The sequence below is a fragment of the Tiliqua scincoides genome, chromosome 3 (assembly GCF_035046505.1).
Source record: "Tiliqua scincoides isolate rTilSci1 chromosome 3, rTilSci1.hap2, whole genome shotgun sequence".
Taxonomy (NCBI): domain Eukaryota; kingdom Metazoa; phylum Chordata; class Lepidosauria; order Squamata; family Scincidae; genus Tiliqua; species Tiliqua scincoides.
In genome coordinates, this window is record NC_089823.1 from 139707906 (window position 1) to 139730184 (window position 22279).

Here is a 22279-nt window from a genome sequence, read left to right on the forward strand (position 1 = left end):
GGAAAGGACTAGTGTTCATAGGATTCCAGAGAATCCTATTGCATTTGTTCTTGAAGCCTGAGCATCAAGTGTTTTAGGTAGTTCACCAGAACAAGTCATATCTGTTAGCAATGAACCTTTGTGTAGTGCAACTTTGGACAGGTTGATCACTAGTCACTATGGTGACTAAAGTTTCAGCACTCACCAAATGCAGGAATCATTTGTAAGCAAAATGCTAAAGAAAATACTATTTTGGGGATAGAGGGGAGGCTTCCAAGATCTTTTAGGGATGCCCTTCCCTCTAGCAGGAGGCAGGGCCATTTAAAGATGCAGTCTCCTCTAGAGAGGGCTTCTGCCTCTTCAGGACACAGCCAAGTTTTTAGAATGCTGTGCCTTTAAGCACAGGGAATGGTTGGATTTTCAGGGAATTTTTTCCCGACTTATAACCTTTCCTTTTTGTTAAATCTTTCAGTCTTCTCTTCAGTTTTTCAGTCTAACCAAATGCAGGAAGAAGCATTTGTAAGTGGTTAAAGAAAGTACTATTTTCAGGGATTTCTCATAATCAATGTGCTATGCATTATATGTACACTGAATTTCAGCTTTCTATTTGATGGGGAAGTACCCTAAGCATTTTGATACCCCAGTGAATATGTTGGTGGGTTACGTCCATGAGATCCAAACATTAGATATTAGATCTTAGTGGGAGTGTTTCACATTTTAAACGTACTCTGATGTGTTTTAAATAAACAAAAGACCAATTATCTCATTTTGTCAGAAATGCGACATTTTCTGACAAGATTGTAAATCACTGTCATGGAATCTTTCACAGTACGTTTCTGCGCAAAACTCAAGTTATTCTTAAACATGGGGAAAAATATTTTAGCTATCCCAACACATGTAGATGGGATAGATGTAGATGTGCATGGTTAAAATAAATCCTTCTTTGGATTCCTTTAGAAATCAGGTACCCTGATTTTCAGAGCTTAGCAGCCTGACATATTAGTCTCTTTTGCAATATCCAGCACTATAAATAGATCTGTGGGAATGGAAGATGGGAGCAAAGGTGTAGATTCAGAGCTGAGAATATATTAACTACTTGCAGTAAAGCAACTGTAAGCCACTAGCTCAAGCTAGTGCAGTGGTTCTCACACATTTAGCACCAGGACCCACTTTTTAGAATGAGAATCTCTCAGGGCCCACCGGAAGTGATGTCATGACCAGAAGTGACATCATCAAGCAGGAAAATTTTTAACAATCCTAGGCTGCAATCCTACCCACACTTACCCAGGAGTAAGTCACATTGACTATCATTGTTAAAAGAATATACATAGTAGCTTGTTAAAAGTACAGGTCTGTAATATTTCCCCAAATGCAGTCACATACCATGGTAGCATCAAGTCTAATATATTAAAAATAAAATATTGAAATGAATGGGGACCCAGCTGAAATTGGTTCGTGACCCACCTAGTGGGGTCCCAACCCACAGTTTGAGAAACACTGAGCTAGTGGAATAAAAAGGTACACTGTATATTTCAGAAATGGATTGCACAGCCGGGAATAATCATCAGTTATGGAAGGCAAAGACCCGTAAATCTAAGTTGTTCTATATTGGATAGAACGGTGTTCTGGATTTCAAGGATGGCAAGGATGGAAAAATCAATTCAGTTATAACACTATATCATATATGGCTACATATTTCCAGTGAAATACTAGATGGCAATGTGTGACTGATCAAGAATACCTGAATTTTTTTAGATTAAACAATACTAAATTGATACCAAAACTCCAGATGAGAGATTTATGATAAAATAGTTTAGGACTTCGAAAGTGTTTTTAGAATAATACTTTGGAGTGTTTCAAAATTGCTCCTGCATATGTAGGCTATGCCAATTATGACTAATTTGCAACAATAAAAGTAGCATCACATGGGAATCATTGTTGAAATTATTTCTCTGTTAAGATCTGAACCACGGAATTTTGAAAAAAAACCCTCTGGCAAATTAAGCTAATGACTGTGGGCCCAATCCTATCCAACTTTCCAGTGCTGATGCAGCCTCAATGCAGCCTCAAGATAAGGGAACAAATGTTCCTTTACCTTGAGGAGCCCTCCGTGACTGTCCCCCCACCACAGGAAGCAGCGCATGCCACATTGGCATGGCTGCATCAGCACTGGAAAGTTGGATAGGTTTGGGCCCTGTGTCTTTCAGTTTTAAGAGCTTCTCCAAAGTTGAATGCAATCTGTATTTTCTCAGAAACACCCCTTTGCCAAAATTACTATTACATTTAGAGTTACATTTTCTTTTAGAAATTAGAGTTCTAATTAGAGTTACACTAGAGTTACATTAGTTACATCTAATTAGAGTTCTAAAATTAGAGTTACATTTTCTTTGTATCTCAGTGGATTCTTCTGGCGTATGTTCCTACTTCACTTTATGTCTAAATGTATTATTTGTTGTGATATAGGATTAAGAATTTCTGTCTTCCTCCACCCAGGATGTCTTCCTCCACCCAGGAAAAACAACCCATCTTAAATTTCCAGTGGTATAAATAATGTGCCTCAAAATACTCAAATACCCCATTATGCTATTCCAGTAGTGACAACACTTCAACTGAGAATTCACAGGTTAGAATAATTTCTCTAGTTTTAACAAAGAAACAGTGAGCTGATCTTTTCCAGTAAAGCCTTGTAGATTAGTACATTTGCTAATATTGTGTGATCAAGATAAGATTCAGTTAGCACATTGCTGGTGTAAAATTGTAAATTGTGGCATTGTTTTCACATTGCAAGTCATACATTTCCTTAGTGCAAGAGCATGAGAGAACCATAGAAGCAGCTATCAATAACAGATATGGCATGGCTGCAGATGAGTATAAATTGGGCATAAAGAGAGGTGTTATGTTACCATCTTTGGTTATCATACAGTGACTCTGAAGTAGAAAGGATCTCTAGAGAAATGTAACAAGAGTCTTCTTCCGGGACCTTGCATTCCCAACCTTCCTGAGGCCCAATCTAAGGAAATCTGTGGGCCACCCTGAGAAAGGTGACTGATTGTCCCTGAAACCTGGGTCTCCAACTCCCCAAGAGACAAATCTGAAGCCACAGCAACTGCTCTTTGAATTCTTGGCTTGAGGGGAAAAAATGCGAAAGGTTGCCACATAGGAGTGCTTAGATTCAAGCTGGGACTCTGCTTAAGCCTACTGCTGAAAGATAGGATTTAGACACTGTGGATAGGATAGGCCTCCTTCACTATGAAGGAGAAGACTTAGATTCTGACCACTTATCAAAGCAATATCTATCCCAAGATTTCTACCGAATCCTGCAATGCCCAAACTTGTCCTCTACCTGCTGTCTGCTTTGCAGTGCAGGATGGCTCCCATTCCAGTTCTGTCCTGCAAAGCCTGCTCTGTACATTTTCATCCCTGCTACAGCAGGACAAGCAGGTCTGACTGGGAATCACTTCTGTGTACCATCCTAAAAGAACTTCAGTCATACTGGCACACTTCTATATAATTAATAATGATGCACTGCAATTACCCTAAAGAGTAGACTCCCCCACCTCTCCTGAGGGCCTTAACAATCCTGCTTAATATGGATCAAAAAGAAGATTGGTTCTTTTGCTGTGAAAGCACACACTGAACTCCAAGATAATATAGCCACCACTGCTGAGTTATTTTGTCTCAAGGACAGTAGGAGCCTTTCCATCAGAAGCAAATAGTACCGATAAGAAACCTTGCCAGTTTCCTCCAACATATACTCCTGTAATTGCACCACTCCAGCCCTTTCCCAAGGCCAGTTTAGATCAGGCAGAGCAGTGATCACCAAATTGAGAAACAAATGCATTGGTAAACCAGCATGTGTAACAACTGTAAGCTCAGGGTGGGCACTAATACCCAGTGCTAGTAAGTTCAAGGGGGGGGGGGGAAGCTTTGCAGGCTTCAAAGACTTGGGATCCCTTGCAGAGACTTGCAAAAACTACAAGCTTAAAATTTTGCTCCTTCTTCTCCAGCAGCCAGAAGCAGACTAACCACTCATCAGGGGCGGCCCTCCACTTCCTCCCTCTGTCTCCCAACCAAACACTTCCCATGTGACTCCTGGCCCCTCCTGCTCTTACTACTGCAGCCAAAGAGGGATAGGACCTCACTTCTTCCAGCATGGCCCACCCCACCCCACCCCAAGTGAGCCTATGTCCTTTTAAAAACCCTGCCTGTATGCTTATGCAGTGCAAGAGTATATGGACCAGTGCTACTTTCCCTTCTCTGCAGAGAGGTAGGACAGGGGTTTACTAGGTGAAGTCACTGCTTCCATCTCATCTTACCTCACTCACAAATGCACTTGATGCTCTGAGGCTGTAATCCTATCCAGAGTCCTATACACTACACCAGTGGTTCCTAAACTGTGGATCAAGGCCCACTGGTGGGTTGCAACCTTATTTTTGGTGGGTTGCCAAAGGGTGATGGAAAGATCAAATAAAAATCAGGTACTGTAGCTACTAATTACCCTGCAAAGAGCTCAGCTCCTCCTGCAGTTTGCAAGCATGTGTACATGTTGTGGGTTTTTTTCCTGGTTATTATTGCTTTGAAATAAAATATTACTTCTTACTAGATCTCCTTTATTAAAGTCTGGTAAACCTAGGAGGGTTCCAATAGAGTGTTGTTTAAAAAAAATGGGTCCTGATGCTAAAAAGTTTGGGAACCACTGCAGTACACACTTATATGAGTGCAAGCCCCACTGAACACAGAGGAAACTACTTCTGAGTGAACATGTGTAAGATTACACTGTCAGACAAGCCACTGTTCTCTGGGCCTATTCAACCAAGCACCTACTTGCAACATGGTGGCAATGCCAGCCTTCTTTGCAAGGCTGTTGTTAGGATCAACTGAGATTATGTGAAGCACTTTACAGCAGATCAGTGTTTCTCAATGTTTGTTCTTGGCCGTACCACTTTACTTGGTCCACCTATTTGGAAGTACCACTGGAAGTAACTGGCGATGACATCATTGCCAGTTACTTTTAGTTTGGGAGGCCAGATGTGATGCAACAAACATCAGTAAGAGCCTCAGGGTGGACGGGAAGGCTTTTTTGAGTATGGAAAAGCATGCTTTGAAGTCTCCTACCATTGTTTGTTGTGTCGTGTTCCTGGTCTCAATGCCAGGAAGCAGGGATCCAGGGGTCCCGCAAGTCCTACCAGGCACCACTTCAAGTACCACTGGTGGTACCCATACCACTGGTTGAGAAACACTGCAGTAAATGCTTCACAAGGCTGGGAGAGACCACTATGGCAGTGTGATAAGAGAGGTGTTGAAGGATGCCCCAGGAATGTCTGAAGAAGAGGGAATGATGTTTGGAGGAGGCTGAACTGTGAGGCACACTGTGACCCACCTCAGGCTGCAATCCTCTGCACACTTTTCTGGGAGTAAACACCACTGTGACTTACTTCTGGGTAGACAAGCATAGGATTGTGCTGTCAAGCACCTCTGCCTGGGCTCCTGTGTTGTGATGTGACTTAGGGTGCAATCCTAGCCTTGTCTACTCAGAAATAAATCCCCTGATAGTCAATAGGACTGACTCCCAGGTAAGTGTAGACAGGATTGCAGCCTCAGGGCCGAATCCTATGTGTGTCTACTCAGAAGTAAGTCCAATTGAGTTCAGTGGCATAGACTCCCAGGAAAGCATGCACAGAACTGCAGCCTTGTTCCTGGAGGCTCTGTGTGTATGGTGAGCAGGTGTTGTGTGCAGATAAGTGTGGTGAGTGGGTGTTGTGTGTTGTTGTATGTGGTGAGTGGGTGTTGTGCGCGGGTATGTGTGGTGAGGGGGTGTTGTATGTGGTAAGTATGTGTGGTGAGTGGGTTTTGTGTTGTGGCGAGAGGGTGTTGTGTGGTGTGTGCAGATATGTGTGGTGAAGGGGTGTTGCGTGCGCTCCGTGCAAAGGCAGCGCGCGGGGCTCTTCTCGGTGTCACCTCCGGGGCTCGCGGGCGGAGGCCAGGCGTCAGGGCGGGGACGGCAGACGCGTGTCCTCGGAGGGCGGGGAGGCTCCCTCGCCCCCGGGGCGGAGGAGGCTGGAGCCGGCGGCGGCCGTCCCTCCCGGTGCCTGTCGCTTTAAGGCGCTGTGGCGGCCGGGCGGAGAGCCACCGCGGAGGCGAGACAGCGCTGCTCCCGCCGCCTCCTTCTCATTTCCTCGCCTGCTCACAGGAAGTGGGGCCGCTGCTGCGCGGCGCAGCCTGCAGCAGCAGCAGGAGAAGCTGCTCGCTCGGCTCGCTTCTGCTCTGCGGGCGGGGCGGAGAAGAAGAAGCAGAAGCAGAAGTAGGGGGTGCTGCCTGCCTGCCTGGCTGGGGTGAGTGTCGCGCTTCCCTCGCTTGCCCCTTCCCGGTCCCCCCTTGACGTGACAGCAGCCCCTCTGCGTCTGTCGTGGGGAGGCAGCTCGTCCCTCCTCCCTGGCTTCTCTGTGCTGCCTGCCCGCCCCGCGGCTGGTCAGCAGGGGCTTCGGGAGTCCGTAGCGACGTCCAGGCAGCCCTGAAAGCACCCGGGAGACTTCAGCAGATCCAGCAGCGTGTATGGGAGGGAGCAGTCTCCAGGGGTGGCGTGTCTACTCAGAAGTAAGCCCCATTAGAGTCAGTGGGGCTTGCTCCTGGGTAAGTGTGGAGAGGATCGTAGCCTTGAGCCCAATCCTCTGCATGTCTACCCAGAAGTAAGCCCCATTACAGTCAGTGGGGCTTACTCCTAGGTAAGTGTGGATAGGTTTGCAGCCTTACAGCCCAATCCTATGTGTGTCTACTCAGAAATAAGTCCCATTATAGTCAATGGGGCTTGCTCCTAGGTAAGTGTGGAGAGGATTGTAGCCTTGAACCCAATCCTGTGCATGACTACTCAGAAGTAAGTCTCATTATAGTCAATGGGGCTTACTCCTAGATAAGTGTGGATAGGACTGCAGCATTAGTCAGAGTTGGCAACCTTAGCTGCTGCTCAAATCGTTCCTCCACCTTTTGATGAAACAGACCAGTTCTGGACCAGAGAATTTAGAGAAGATAGATACCATATTTTGATATTTGCTATCTCCTTATTCCCTGCCACCCCCCTCCCCAATGGTGTGTGTATTAATACAGTATGTGTAAGGTGTGTAGATTCCCACCACTGCCACACCCGTACACACACCCCTACTTACTTTAGTGCTTGTATTTTCTTTTTCTTAAATGTGACCTCCTTTATCCTGTGCCTTGCTGTACCTTTTTAAAATCTTTTCTCCCCCAACAACTTCTATAAACAAAACCTTTAATTTTCTTTTCCCCTGAACTCCTCTTGGAGTTTAGACTGCATGACTCTGAATGCCAATCCACTGATGCCTTTATAGTGCAGTCCTATTCAGACATTAGCCACACTGTGTTCAATGGGACTTGCTTCCTAATACTTGTGTGTAGTACTGCAGTCTTGCATGCTCTCAGACCTTGGTGGGGCAAACTTAAGAGTAAAAATGCATAGACTGTGCTTTCAGGGTAGCTTGGTAAAGGGTAAGTGTTCCCTTCCTACTCTTTCTAATGCTACATGGCCTATAATGTTTATTGCTTGTCAGTAGGACTGTTTGTCTAGCAGCTATTCTTAATGGGCTAATCCTGGTTATTCAAGAAAAGATTACTAAAAGTGTGTGAGATTTTCCAGTATTTTTCCTTTTCTCTTAGTTCTTAGTCTTTCTCTTTCTCTTAGTCATGCTTGCCTAGTCCCTTCTTGTAGGCTTAATGCATAAAATCTCACTTCTCTGTTATGCTGTTGCTATCATGCTTCTAAAGTCTTCCCCAGGAGGGGGGGAGCTGTTTGAAAGAATGGGAAAACATCATCTGTTTCTCCCATTCTGATTGTGTAGATCAGGGGTCTCCAAACCCCGGCCTGGGGGCCAGATGCAGCCCGCGGCCAGCCTCTATCCGGCCCATGGCCAGTCTCTTGTCCCCTCAAAGCCTCTGGCCTATTTGACCGAACATGATTGAAGCTGTGCTCTGGTTGCATCCGGAGGGTGTTCTAAGGGCCAGAGAGATTGAATGAATCAGTCCATTCATTCATTTATTCACTGATCTAAGTTCCATCTCTAATGTATTTATATAAATTTTACATTTAAATTTTTTTTGGCCCTCTACTCCGTGCCAGATATTTGATGCGGCCCTCTGGCCAAAAAGTTTGGAGACCCCTGGTGTAGATGAAAAGATGGTTAAACTGTTTTAATAGAGATGTAGCACTTGGCCATGTACTTTTATGGTATATTTTTTCTCTCTTCCTCAGACTGGAGTTATTGATACTTTAGTCCTCTTTTATTGGTTTTTGTTCTTTCATCTTTTCAGATCTCACCTCTGGGTATCAGTTCAGTCCATCTTCCTTCAGGCCTTCTTTCCAAATCCCTTCTGGAATAGGCTACCTCTAAGTACTGTTGTAGGCGTGAGAAGTCTGAGTTGGTAAATGAATAGTATGCTAGACAGCATTTAGAAATTAGAGCATGTTTCTTTAGAAACTGAGTACTTTAACAAAGAACAAAGATTTTTTTCCTTCTGGTGTGGGACTGGATCACTTGATCAGCAATTTTTATTAATGCTATACTGAAACAAAGCATCTCCTTATTCTCACATCCCCCCCCCCCCCCGGCCTTTTGGAGAAGAACCAACTGAACTGACTCTGTTACAGAATTGTGTAGTGTACTGGCTAGGAGACTGAGCTATGAATAAGCAAGTCCCTGGTTCAAATGTCGCTTCTATCATGAATTTCCTAAGTTGCCTTAAGCAAGCCTCTTTTCCCTGTCAACCCCATCTGTAATACGGGAATAATAATCTACATTACAGGGTTGTTTTGAAAGAATTGTAACAATATAATAGTTATAAAATGCTTTGGATGCTCAAAGTGCCATCTATCTATTATTTATTTCACTACAGTACTTATAAATAATGAAAGTGAGTAAGGCTGTAATCCTATGCGTTCTTTCCTTGAGTAAGCTCCATTGAATACAGTGGGGCTTATTTCAGAGTAAACATTGGATAAGATTGTACTGTTAAAGGCCTTTCTTTCTTTAGGAGAAAAGAGTGGCTACAATACTATTAGCAGCAAGTCTCTGATATCCAGCATGTTGTGTCATGTTTGGGAAAACATCTAGTAAATTGTCAGATTGTAGTCGCAGTTTCAGGGTCATTATGATTGAGAAGAAAATGTCTTATGGCTAGTGAAGAATTTTAATTTGGATCTACTTAAGCAAAAGTAATTTGCTTTGCAAAACTCTGATTTGCACCAGTTGAATTCAGCTGTATTTGAACTCCGTGAATTATGGACTAGTAGTTGCTTCTGGTAATAAGATGAAACTCTTAATGTCTAATTCAAAATCTTGGCTAATGATCAAGCGGGCCGGGCACCAGCTATGGCACTGCAAGGCATTCTGGGGTGTGATGCAGCCCACAAAGCTTTAGAAACCATGCTCAGGTTTGCTGACTGACGGCATCATATTGTTTAAATTATTATTATTTATACTGAACACTATCTCCCGATCTCGTCTGATCTCGGAAGCTAAGCAGGGTCAGGCCTGGTTAGTACTTGGATGGGAGACCGCCTGGGAATACCGAGTGCTGTAGGCTTATACCATAGTCTTTCGAGACTGGAGGTTGCCAACTAACTATTTATATAAAGTGGGTTATCGTGCTAAAAAGTTTGGGAAGCACTGGGCCACTAGTAGGTTGAAGCAATGTTTGATGTGGGTTGACTACCTTTTATGTTATTTGGCAAGTATTAAATATTCAACAAAGTCAAGACCGCCCTTGTGGTACCTAAGTTTTAATGCAGTTTTTCATACCTCCTAGGAGACCTGGGACTCAGACCCCTTCAGAAGTTCCACAGGCACACTGTGCCGCTATCTGCTTGGTTCTATGCCACTGTGTGGTGCTCCCTAAGAATCTGTGCATGCTCTAGTAGGGCTCTCCAAGACACTATTTGGGAGCATAAAGGGCTCCGGAAACCAGAAAGTTTGAGAACTGCTGTTTTAATGGATTGCTCTAATGGCAGTGAGGGTTCCTTGCTTCATAGTCCTGCAGGAATTAGGCGGATGTACTCCTTGTTAGCAGCAAGCACCTCCCTGCCCTATAATCTTTTCCAGATAAAGTTGCGCTCTTACACTTCCAGTTAAGTCATACATCCTGGGTTTCCCTACTGACCATACATTGTAACTTCAGACAACTGCAAACAGGGACACAGTATCAGTGGTGTAGAAGATTTTGAGCTACAGAAGCTTGTGTCACAACACAGTCGCAGCCATTGCCCCTTAGGCATGCGCCCCCCCCAGACTATGCCTAGAATTGTAGCATTAATGTAACAAGAGCAACGTTCTGTCTCTCAGGCAGAAAGATGTGTGTCCTTAGGCAAATTTCTTAGTTTGCCTTTTGCTGAGTCTGATGCTCTTTTGGGGTCGAGTCTTGAAAAATGTTTCAGGTAGCATCTGAATGCTCTTGACATCACAGCTCCTGCTGTAGGAGAAACCCTGGACCTCAGTTTCCCCTTTACTATATACTCCTGCACAGGATGATGGAAATAGAGAAGTTGTTATCACAGTGCCAGTGAGTTAGGGTTTCTCATAGCCAGAATGTGGGTAGACTAACAGTAAGCCTGCAGAGGAAAGGGAGTCTCTTCATTCCCTACGGTTTAATGACTTCTTCCTTGATTTTCCTGTAGGATAGGTCCCAGGGATAGTTCTTTTATTGCAAACTGTGGAACAGTAAAGTGTAAGCCTTGATTCAAGGCCTGTGATTTTCCTTTTGACAGTGCTGGGGAGCCCAATAAATCTTTCTAGTAAATTTTGCCAAATTACTGTTTTGCAGTATCTGATATGACTGTATAAGAATTGCTGAAGCAAAGTATTTTATTCATCACATCTGTTTAAACAATCTGAAATGATGTTAAGTCAAATAGAATTCTAATAGGTGGCATGCAACACCTTGAGGAGTGACATTTCATATGCAGTCATTTCTCATTGTCCACTAGGGTTAGGTTCCTGGAAAACGTAGTGGATACAGAATCATTGAGCCTATGATAAAAGTGGGGTTAGGTTTCGGGGACACTTTTCACCATACATTCTATGAACCTGAATCTTTCCTTGAAGTCTATGGGACTAGGAGATAGCGAGGGTTCAACACCTCCAATATCTGATACTTTCTTCTCCGTGCTGGCTATCTCTTGATTTGTTGAAAGTTGCGAATCCAAAAACAAGGCCTCAGAGTTCAGCAATAGGGAGAGGGTTGCTTCACCCTTCCTCCTCCTCCACCCGCCTTGTACTTGCTCCAGCCCCAGAGCAGCCCTCAGCCCTTTCAAGAGACTTCTCATCTCCAGGGTTGTGAAGGTTCAGCAATTACCCTTTCCCCCATCGACCATATATTGTTGTATACTGTATAGGCGTCTCTTCCTCTCCCCTTGCATGGCATTGGTACTACCTTCTGTTTGTGAGCAGACCTCTGGCTCTTCATCTCATCCTGCAACCTCTCTTGCCCCTGCTTGCCTGCCTGCTTGTGGCTGCACTGAGCCCTCCCATCCCAAGTGCATGGTATTAGCAGATAACGAGAACAGAGTCACAGATAATAGGAAGCAGGTGGCAATTCTGCCCCTTGCAGGTAAGCGAATTTGTGAATAGCAAATTTGCAGCTAGAGAGAACTGATTGTACTTTGTGTCCAAAGTCTTATGCTCATATGACATACTGAAGTAAGAACCTTGACGTGCTCGTCGAAAGTGACACATTATGTGGGTTTTATCAGTTGATCATTGTCATTTCAAGCACCCAGGCTACTGATACAGCGGTTTTTCTTGGACTTTTTAGCTCTTTCTTTTTCCTCTAAAATAAGAAGGGAAGTGACACTCTAAGGAAGTTGAGGTAAAGTATTCTTTCACCCAAACAAACCAGTGTTTAGTCACCATTTGAATGGAAAAACCAGAGGGAAACAGTCCAAGATGTTGTAGGGAGACTGGTTCTATTTTTATTTATTTATTTTTGGAATTGTCCAATGATTTTCAAGCTTGTTGCCTTTTCTCCAAGAGTATTTTCCTACTGCGATTTCTTTCACTTAGTGAAGAAAAAGAATCTGTTCTCTGTGAAAGGAGTTGCAGAAGGCAAATATTTATTTTTAACATGTACATATCACTTTACAAGCATGTTTCAAAGTAGTGTACAATACAAATACTTAAGAATTCAACTGTGTTAAGAACACACTATAGTAATTCCATCAGCATACAAGAGCAGAAGAACATTTTTTAAAGTAGAAAGCTCAAAGCATGTTGGGCAACTTTCTAAATACAGAACTGGTCTACTGTAGAATCTTGGAATATTTTCCTCCTTTGCTTTGAATTGGTGCAGTGATCCTGTTTCTCGTCCGTTTGGCTATAGTCACTCCATATTGTTCAAATTGTACTGTCTTTCTTGTCATGCCTCCTGTTTACTTGATGTGGCAAATTGCAACCTCTCCCCCACATTGCAGCTGTTTGGCCTTTTTTCACAGGCTCATACAGATCAGTTTTTAAAGTTATACATCCACTCGGTTCCCAACAATTCATCTGAAGTATTCTTCCCAAGTCCTAGATGTTAGGTTTTCCTTGACCAGAAACTTGGTGGAGAATGTGTGAACGTTATGTCACTATCAGGTTGCAGTTATGTTGTAATTCATAAAATGTGACAAATTAATATTAAACAAAGATCTATATAAAACAGTTTTCATGTGTTCCTTCTGAGCCATGTATATTGGCTCTATATAGTAGTGGTGTCTTCACCTGGTTGGTTCGTCTGTCAATGTTAATAGCTCACAGTATTTATTTGATTTGTACTCTGCCCTTCTCCCCCAAAAGTACCCAAGGTGGTTAATAACAATAATTTATAATATACAAAAAAATTAAATTAAAAACAATATATAAAATCAGCAATAGACAGTATAAAACAAGCAGAGAGTGGTAATTCATCAATAAAAACATTTAAAAATTTGAGTTACCAGATGTAGTGTTTATTTAAAGTATTAGTAAAATTAGTCGACAGCATATAAGTTAATGGACACTTGATTCTTTAAGAGTGTACTAACTGGCTATTCATGTATCCCATGAATAATAAAAGTTGTGCAACATATATTTACCTGTCTTGTAACACATCTTGGCATGTGATCAAAATGCAGCATACCTGATGGACAGCATTACATTTCTCTGAGGCCATTTCTCTTATCCTCCTACATTGTTTGTTTCATCAGTAGGCATTCAGTGCCTTTGAATGGCTTTCCTATTCAGCATAGTGATACCACCCAAATTACTAGGTTCTTTATTTTGATAGTTTAACTCTTGATTTTATACAAATCCTCAAATTATCACTTAGGCCCGTTACTGACCCCTCTCCCCTATCTCTTATTACAGGAGCCTTCTAGAATTTAGATGTTCTTAAACCTGAATTCTTTATAGTATAAGGCCATAAAATTTTCAACCTCAGTGGTTTGTATTTGGAAATATTACCTGTATATGCCATCTAAACTTCCAACAGAAGTAAGGCATAGTGTGAAATCCAACCATCTCCACTTATCCACCCAGCTCTACTCAAGAAAAGGTGCACACACATGCCTATTCATCACATGATGACTGCAAGTACTGAACAATGATTTTTCACAAGTGAGAATACCCAGAAGAAGGTTTTGTATTTCTTGAATGATATTTCTTAATCAGTTCAAAAAAATTGAGATTCAATTTATGGTACCTTCCCAAGTGGATGCTGAAATTCCTACTGTGTGGATCCTAATCAATCAAAAAATGCTCAGTACTTTTACAAAAAAAAGAGCTAGATGTATGTGTGAATAGAACTTGAGTAAGGGATCAGTAGTATAATAAGTTGGTTATTAACTAAGAGAATATATGTAATGGAGATACAGTCAATTCTTGTTATCTTTGGGGTAAGGTTCCTGGAAAACCCAGTGGTTACCAATTCATTGACACTATGGGGAAAATGAGGTTAGGAGAAAATCAAATTGGCACCCCTTTTTGTCATGATTACCCCAGCCTCAGGAAATGATCAGGCATTTGATACTGTACTGGGGTAGGGGTAGCTAATCTGTGCAGATGTCTTCAGAATGGCCACTGTCAGTATCTCCAGAATGGCTGGAGGTAACCAAGAGCAGCCAGTGAATGACATGATGCAAGATTTGGATAAGCGAATCTGCAGGAACAGAGTGCGTAGTGACCAAGGATTTACTGTATAAAGTATTGCTTTTAACTAGTTTAAATGCATAAATCCAATTCACTGTTTTCTTCAATCTACTACACTGCTTTTTCCATCCTAAATAATGGTCTTTCTCTCCCTTGCGTGCACACATACACATGCAGAGCTGTGGCCGTAGTTTTTTCCACCATTGTGTTGGGAAAAATTTTAAACTTTATTCCTGCAGGCCGAGTCCACTGTTCCCAGGCCCAGGATGCAAAGAACCTGTGAGAACTCAAGTTAGACACCCTGCAACATGTACAACAATTGAAGAGGTTTTAGTTCAAGAATCGGTATGTAGATTCCCACAGCAACACATAGATTTTTCCCACTCATACGAGTACAAACACATTAATGTGGAGACTCCTATCATCCCACACAAAGTTTCCATGCAGTGTAACATAATTTCTAAAACACAGAACAAGTAATCAGTTCCACTTTAAACCCCTCTTACTCATATAACCAGAGAACTGTTCCATCCCACATTATCAGTTCCCAAATGCAAAATTCTTAGGCAGTACACGATCCTATTGGATCACTTTATTCCTAACTTTATTCCACTTTATTCCTTAGCCCAATCCTATGCATGTTTACTCAAAAGTAAGCACCATTACAGTTAATGGGACTTGCTTCCAGGTAAGTTTGGATAGGATTGCAGCCTACATTACCTTAATGGCTTGTCCATGAGACTGAGCCCTGATTGATGCAGGCAGCCTGCTTTATAGGCACTTGAGCACACTGTCCACTCAAGCCACACTTCTTGGGCTCTTGTACTCAACATATTATAGACAGGAGTGTCCAAACCTTTTGGCAGGAGGGCCACATCATCTCGCTGACACTGTGTTGGGAGCTGGGAAAAAAAGAATTAATTTACATTTCAAATTTGAATAAATTTACATAAATGAATATATTAGAGATGGAACTTTCATGAATGAATGAAGGTCTTGCAGTAGCTCTCTTCCCTCAGGCAAGGCTTTCCCCTTCATTTTCAGGAGGGGTCTTCTCAACCTTTCCCTACTAGAGCCCCCTTAGTGTCCAGCAGACTTCCCTCTATGTTCACAGGACTTTCTCCAACTGTCATTATTTTTTCACCATGGTAACCAGAACTCTCATCAGCCTGTCACGCATGCTGATCTTCCACACTCCCAACTGGCCATTCCCCATAAAAGGTATGCTGTGCTAACTATGAGCTATTGTGGTGAAAGGAAGTTTGAATCATCCCTAGTGGTTCCTTTCCAGCCTAAGAACTGGTTTAAGATTCCCTCTCTAGAAAAGTCTCTAGAGCAGTGATTTTCAATCTTTTTTTATCTCATGGCACACTGACAAGGCACTAAAATTGTCAAGGCACACCATCAGGTTTTTGACAATTGACAAGGCACACCATGCTGCCAGTGAGAGGCTCACATCCCTCACTGGCCCTTCCACCAAATTTCTGTTGCACACCTGTGGACCACTTGTGGCACACCAATATGCCATGGCACAGTAGTTGAAAATGGCTACTGCAGAGCATATCCAATTTTTATACTTTTGTTGGAGTAAGGGCAGTTAATTCTGGTACTCCGCTCTCTGTTCTCCTGCCCCACATTAACTTAAGTGCTTTCTACAGATTGAAATAAACTGTAGGACATTTGGGAAACTGTTATGGAAAAAGAGACACCTGGTAATCCTTAGAGTCTCATAGTTCTTGACTGATGCAGAAGAGAAAAATGAGATCACCACTAGCCATTGTTACTTTAAAACAGCCTTCCTTGGCACAACTGACGCTTACCGTTCTGGTATGTCGCGGCTGTTGTTTGCTCCAGATTGGGACAACATGGCACTTTGGGCAGTCGTGTCTATGGTACAATGCTCTAGCGGGCATTGCACCTGGATTTCCGAGCAGATGTAACTACCCAGAGCGTTGCGTTATCCTGATCTGGGTTGAATAAGAGCTGCGGCGTGCCAAACGATAAGCGCCACTCGGGGGGAAGGATTCTGCCAAACCCCAGATCTAGTCCATGGGCTGCAGTTTGTAGGGACCTGTTTTAAAAGAAGAAAGTCTGGAACCTAGATTAAAAAGTAGATATACCACTTCTTGCCCTTATAAAAATGGAATCGGGCAATCGCGTTTTGGGATAGCAGAGCTGAAGAGATAGCAGATCTATGATGGTATAGCCAATAATGTCGATAATGAAAAGTGATCCCTAAGTATCTGAAGGATTTAACTTGTTGGAATATTAAGTTATCAATCCTCCAGGGGATTTAGAAAAAACTAAGATCTTTGTTTTTTCAGAATTGATCGACAAAAGATTAAGAAGACAATATTCTTGGAAAGAGATCAGCAGTCTACGAAGACCTAGCTTGGTAATAGATAGTAACACAGCATCATCTGCATATAAAAGGATCGGAATAGGGGTACCATTTAGAGAGGGAGCAGAAATTCCTGAGGAAGGGAGAAAAGAGGGAAGATCAGCAAGATAAAGGTTGAATAGAAAAGGAGCGAGAATACATCCCTGTCGGACACCCTTGCTCACTGGTATACTGTCTGACATGGCACCTGAGCGATCCAATCGGATGCGACAGGTGTTAGAAGAGTGTAATTGTTGAATCAAAAAGAGGAGACGGGGGTCAATCCCCCATTTAATCAGTTTCCTCCACAAAATATTCCTGTCAAAGGCACCTCTGAGATTGATAAAAGCAGAATAAAGTTTAGTGCCATGATACTCAGAATACTTGCTAGCTAAAAAGGAAAGAGTAAATATATGATCTATTGTGGAGGATCCCGGGCGGAAACCAATTTGTTCCCTGCCCGGGAGACCTATTGAATCAGCCCAGGATATAAGTTTGCTTAAGAGATACCTGGAATACAACTTCCCAAAAAATGAAAGGAGACTGATTGGCCGATAGTTGTTAGGAGAGGCCGGGTCTCATTTTTTTAAAGATTGGTACTATTACAGAGGCTAGCCAAGTAGCAGGGATTAAACCAGATTTATTGATGATTCTGAATAAATTGGACAGAGAAGTAGACCACCAAGAAGGATTATTGGTGAGAAACTCTGTTGGAATTTCATCCGGGCCGGGGGCTTTCCCAGATTTCAAGGAGTTGATAAGCTCCATAATTTCAGAAGGCGAGACAGGTGACCATTCCGGCAAGTCGGGAGGGCATAAAAGATAGTTAACATCTAGGTTCGGTGCAGAAAGGACTTTAGAATAATAGGTAGTCCAAGTGAAGGGAGAGATCAAAGAAGGAGGTGTGTAACTTGGCTGGGAATGAGTGCGTGAAACCAAAGACCAGAAAAGCTTACGGTTGTGAGAATGCATCACATCATAGAGTAGTTTCCAATTTTGGGGTCAAATACATGTTTCTTATAATCAAAGAAACTGCCACATGTTTTTTTTTAATAGGGAAAATTAACAGATTTTTTAAGCATTTCTTTAAGCATTTCTGGAGAAGGATCACGAGATACGGAGTGAAAGAATTGCCTAACATATTTCTTGGCAGTCCAACACTCAGCATCAAACCAAAAAGGAGAATGAAAGCGTGTAGTCAAGGCCCGAGGCGATCTCAATGACTGAACCAGCGACCGAGTGAGCAACTCATAGAGTTTAATAGCGAGGGAGGGCGATCGAGTCACAGATAGCTTTGAGTAAAGATCCATAACCTCCCTCGTTCTGGTCCAGTTTTGGAAAGCCTCCCCAGATTTAGAGGACCATCTAAGGCTGTGAGGTATATAAGTAGGAGAAGAGTTATGCCCCTCAAAAGGAGTGAAAGACAGATTCAAAAGAATTGGCAAATGATCACTATCAGACCGTTGATCAACAATAAAATGTGTAATAAAGGGGAAAATTTCTAAGGAGGTAAGGATATAATCAAGGACACTAGCCCCTTTATGAGAAAAGTGTGTCAATCTGCCTGGGATGTCATTTGCGAAGGAACCATTTAAAATATACAAATTAAATTCAAGACAAGGATCTACCAAACAAGGAGTATAGGCATTGAAGGAAGGATCCATGGAAGATCTGAGTCCTTGGAATTCCGGGGGAGTAAAATCTTCTAAGACCCAGTTCATATATTGAGCTAATGCTACATTATCAGGGCCTAACCTAGAGTTAAAATCTCCCAAGAGTAATAAAAACACAAGGAGGTTAGTCTTGAGATAGTCAAATATAAGGGATTTGACATCATCCCAGAACAAAGGACAATCCAGGTGGGAAGGTGGAACATATATATTGAGAACTAATATTTGGATGTTGTTAGTTAAAAGAAGGAAAGCTTGAAAAAAAGAGGACTGTGTGGACAAAGAATTTAATGAGAGTCTAGATGAAGAATTTAAGAAGCAACAAAGGCCCGCACATGGGTGGCCTCTTGTGTTAGTTTTAAAGGCAGGTACGGAATATGAAATGAAACCTGGCATATAAAGAGGGGTTAGTGACCACGTTTCTTGAAGAAAAATTAAATCGAAAGATGAAAGATAAAAAATCAGAGTCCATTGATTTATTTCTCCAGCCAGCATTATTCCAAGAAATTAATTTAAAAGGGGTAGCTGGAGGTGGAACAACTTGGACAGGAGTGGATAATCAACCACAGGGACTGGGATTTGGTGAATGGTCAAGTGATATAGTAGGAGATAAAGAGAATAGCTACAGGCGGACTGGATACATGCATGGGTAATTCAACTAATGAATGGATGAGGGGATTAGGAGAAGGAGGCCGTGTGGAAATAGGAGAATTGGGTAGGGTTTGGACTGTATCAGTAATTGGCAATGGCCCTTGAGGGTCAGGGCTTATAAAATTAAAGCTTAAAGGGGGTATGGATTGGGTTGTTGCATCCACTAATAAAAAGGAACCAGGGTGGGAACAATTTTCCACTATACAATTTGGGTATAAAGAAGTAACAGAATTACATGTTGGAGAAGATGGCAAAGAAGTACATCCCTCACAGGCATGAGTGAAACTGAAGAAGGCTGAAGAAGGTGAAACAATGGGTTTAGTCAAGGAATTTAAAATCACAGGAGAAGTTTGAAAGTTAAAAACAGGTGAGGGTTGAGCTAAATTCTCAAAAGTCTTTCCCTGAAGGTTAGGATCATCAGTTTCCATTTGAAGAAGGGAAAAATCAAAAGCTGTTAGTCGCTCCAAAGAATTGGTCTCAGCTACTGAAGACGGAGGAGGTTTCGACAATGGTTTCTGGTTGGAAGATGAGGGAAGAGTCGAAGTCCTGGATTCGTGCTTACAGGGAATAAAAGGAAGGAGGCTCGTAACTTGGGTATTCCTGAAGTGTCTTTGGAGAGGAATCCCATGTCTCCTTAAGGCTCCTGCATGCCAGAGCAGCAGCTTCGGGATGCGGATGGAAGAGAAATATAACAGGAACCTGTCCGTGGAGCTAGTTGGAAACAGTTTTTTGATTTTCCGAAGATCAATAAAGGAAAAAGTTGTTCCTAGTAGAGTAGCCAGATGATTCTTGACTGGCCTTAGTTTACTCCAATCAAAACGATTTCCTCCATGCCAAGGAATTATAATTGCAATGCAGTTTGGTTCGTAAATCAATTGAGCAGGTTTACTCTCACGAGTCAGTGAAAGTGAGTGCTTACATAAGGAGTTTGCATACAGCTTTTGTTGTTCCATGTGGCAGCATGGAGCACTTAACCGCAATGAAATAATTGTATGATGCAGTTCCTTTAAAAGTCCCACTATAGTCTCAGTTTGAGAAAAAATCGTCCTTACCGTGCGAGAGGTTAGGAGAGAATGTTGAGATTGCTGCAATAATAGTTGAGAATGCTGCAACAATTAATTCTCCATGCCATTTATCAGCTCCATATGGGGATGCAGGAGGATGCAGCTCATTTCTGTCGGAGTTGTTTGACGCCAAGGGCGGTGTCGGAGAAACTGCTTGACGGGGGGAGATAAAGAACTCGGTAATGCAGCTCCTGAGAGCTGAGGCAAGGAGAAAAATGTCTCCAATCTAGTTTGTTTAAGGTGCGGAGTTGAGTCAGATTCTGCATCCCCTGGAGAAAAGGTTCTTTTTTTCCCATTAAATTAGGAGGCAAAAGGTAGAAATTCTATGAAGAAGGTTACTCACAGGTCAGAAAATATGGAGGAGTTAATCATCCAGCTGAGTCTGCTAAGCTCCTGATAATGAACTCCAAAGAAGTCTAGTAGCAGGCCAAGCAAACACCTCAAACAGTCCGTTTGTAGGAAACAAGGTCCAAAAACAACATAGGAGATAAAAAAAGGAATTTGGATGACGGAGCTTCAGCTTCAGCGTCCTTGGCAGGGAATGTCCCACCCATACAATAGCAGCCTTTTATTGATTATTAGAAAATTATAGTATCAATATAGATGAATATAGATAATTCGTCTTCTGAATGCAGAGAGCCTGATGGGTATAGTAGTGTCAACATGGAAAATGAAGAAGATAATCTAACGTGTTGATGAGCGGAGGTCCTGCCAAGATATTTTTGAACATAGTTTGTAAGTTGAAGTATTTATTATTTGGAATAATGTGTTTTTCTAAGACCGACTGTGTTTGAATGCTCTGGATTTATGGATGATACAAGATTTTGTAATTTTTGTTTTAAAAAAAATAGTTATTTATGCTTGTAGAACAAATTGGTGATCTCATTTTACTAATTAAAGAAAATATATTCATAAAATCTCATTAAAACTGACAGTTGTCTCGCCCACGCTTAACAGAAGTTAATATTGAAATATCTCTTTCCATCTGCCCTTGTTGTAAGAGAAATTTTTAGTGAAACAAATTGAAAACTGATCTCTTTAAGCCATGTTGGAGCAAGTTATATGGTGGTCTACATATTTTATACTGGTTTCCTAATGAGTTTCAGCATTTGTTCATGCAAACAAAGTAACTATTGCACAGATCAATCTGGGTGGAAGCTGCTTAGATCAACTAAGAGCTGGTGCAGATGTGCCATCTGCAGAGCCGCCAATGACAGGGGTTCCCAAACTGTGTGTCACAATACTTTAGGGCATTGTGGCACACTTTTACAGACTGTCTCCGGTGTCCCTGCCTAGCTGTTTTCCTGGTTGCTGCCATCTTGAATCTCACAAAATCTCACAAGATTTGGGCATCACCATCCTGGATCTTCCAAGATTTTGTGAGATCCAAGATTCTTGAGCCGGGAAGAAGAGGCTGGGGGTGCATCGTAACGCAGTTAAGTTTGGGAACCACTGGTTATGGGATTGTGCACTGCCTTTTGAATGTTAATTCCTGTCACAGTTAGTCTTGTTTTGCCAGGATCTGAATTGGATTCTTAACCCTACATTTGAAATCACACTTATTTTGTAGCTGACATCAGTGAATATGTAATCCAAGCCATGGTTTCAAATGTCAGAAACTTGCATGCAAAAAAGAGAGCAAATTTTATAAGCTCATGTTTCATTTCTGGTTTTCCATGTTAAATAAAATGGAGCCAGTGGTTTTCTGTGTTGCCCTTCTCCCAAAAAAGATTTGACTATGCAATATAATAAATACACTGTTTCTGAAGACAAACACGGCATTACACACTCCTCCTAATAGCAGTTGAGTGTATTTTCCTGGCTATATGCTACAGTTAAAGTAAATACGTTCATGTAAGTGTGAAAGCATTTTAAATGTTAATTTTATGGTATGCTTAGCTTTTCTTCTTACTCTTGAGAAATAAGGTTTTGAATTATAGAAACAGATTCTGAATATCCTACCTTTCATAATTGGCTGCTGTTGTCATCCTGCTCCATGTAAAGAAAAGCCAAGCCAGCTTACTGCAGAAATGATTAAGGCAGAATAGTGACTGAGAATCTAACCAGCCAACTGGGAAAACTCAACTAGGTTTCCCAGAATATCCATAAATCTGCCATATTGTATGACTTTATTGGTGTCTCTGCTTTTATGCAAAGTGAGCAACCCTAGATACGTACTATGTGGATGAGTTAGAGATGATGTGGAAATTATAATTTTGACTAGCTGAGTTTAGAGCAGTTTAACAATTCCAAGTGTAATATTGTGGGACATTCTTTAGCACTGACTTGTCGTACTTTCAATGCTGCATTTAATTGTATTGCTTTAAGGCTGAGGTATTCAATCTGTGTGTCCCACCTCCCTAGTGAGGC

General features: G+C 42.0%; 1 protein-coding gene across 1 annotated transcript in view; it reads left to right on the forward strand.

Moving 5' to 3' along the window:
- The first annotated feature begins 6297 nt into the window (after positions 1-6297).
- CSGALNACT2 (chondroitin sulfate N-acetylgalactosaminyltransferase 2) overlaps positions 6298-22279 on the forward strand; it is a 47900-nt gene continuing 31918 nt past the window's right edge. Inside the window, exon 1 of the mRNA XM_066620398.1 lies at positions 6298-6311. The gene's annotated coding sequence lies outside the window, so the exon portion shown is untranslated. The remainder of the gene's footprint in view (positions 6312-22279) is intronic.